Source organism: Halichoerus grypus, chromosome 10, assembly GCF_964656455.1.
Source record: "Halichoerus grypus chromosome 10, mHalGry1.hap1.1, whole genome shotgun sequence".
Lineage (NCBI taxonomy): Eukaryota > Metazoa > Chordata > Mammalia > Carnivora > Phocidae > Halichoerus > Halichoerus grypus.
Window position 1 is genome coordinate 43933641 of NC_135721.1, and position 1288 is coordinate 43934928.

At 43.6% G+C, this 1288-nt stretch overlaps 1 pseudogene; it reads right to left on the bottom strand.

Moving 5' to 3' along the window:
• Window positions 1–861: 861 nt before the first annotated feature.
• LOC118521417 (COP9 signalosome complex subunit 9 pseudogene) lies at window positions 862–1064 on the bottom strand (annotated as a pseudogene).
• Window positions 1065–1288: the final 224 nt, after the last annotated feature.

The window sequence follows — 1288 nt, forward strand, 5'->3', positions numbered from 1 at the left end:
ATGTACTCTGTGTCAGGATTATTGCATTTTGTCTTCATCACAACTCTGTAAGGTAAATAGTAGTATTTTCCCCAGAACTTCAATTAAGAAACCGAGATGCAAAACTCTCCTCTGTAGACTGTAAGTTAAAATAATAGTATAATTGAGGTAATTCGTGTAAATAGCTTATCTTCTTTTTTACTATTGCCCCATGGCCCATAACTTTTAATTGCTAGAGTGCATGCCAGCTTAGTCTCTCTGTCCCTGAGGCTCCCCTGTCTCTTACCTGGATTATGGGAACAGTGTTCATGAGTTTACTTGGTTTTCCTTTGCCTTTTCTGGTAGATTCTCAACAAAGCAGTCAAGAAAGTCAGATCCTGGCACTCTTCTGCCAGAGATCCGGGGTGGTCTAAAAAGCTTCACATAATCTCCTCCCCAATTAGCTTTCAAGGTCATCTCCCATAGTTCTATCCCTTGCTTACTTGGCTCTGGCCACATAGATTTTCCCTGCAGTCCCTTGACAATGGGACACATTGTCACTGTAGGGCCTTTGCACTTGCTCTGTCCTTTGCCAGGAATGCTTTCTCCCTATTTGCTTGTTCTTTTCTCTCACTGCCTTTAGGTCCTTTTGTTTAAGTGTCTGAGAGAGACCTTCCCAGACCATCCTTATTTATTCGTTTTATTTATTTCACTTTTTTTTTTTTAATTGAAGGACAAAAGGTCACATTCAGAGGTTAGCAGGCCTCATGCAGATAGTTAAAACCATCCTTCTCTTTTTTGGTTAACCATCTCCTAATTGCAAGTAATGTCCATGAGTACTTTAGAACCATCTCAAATTGTCCTTTGAGGAGCTCCACCACACCACTACATAATAGGCATAACCACATGCACCGCTGTGTGGTGTCTCACTGGATATCATCATCATCAAACAGATCTTCAAAATCATTTTAAAAAGTTTGCATGAACTGAACTGCTTTCTCGTTGGCTGCCAAGTCCATCAGGAGCCTGGTGCTGCCCGCTGCCTTGTCCAGGTCCATATAGGGCCTGGCGCCCTTGGGGAACATCTCGTCTACCACTGGCTTCATGTGGCCTGTGGCACCTCCCACGTCCCCAGCCCACTTTGGCCGCCCTGATGCCTCTTCCCCAGGCCATCCTTTTGAAAATTGCACTTCCTGCTTGACCAACATTCCTCATCCTCATAGCATCAACATCTGATGTATGAAATATTTTACACAAGTAGGAAAATAGCTGCTCTTTATCTCTCCTTTCTGGAATGCCAAGGGAGAATAGCCTTCTCTGTACCCAGCAC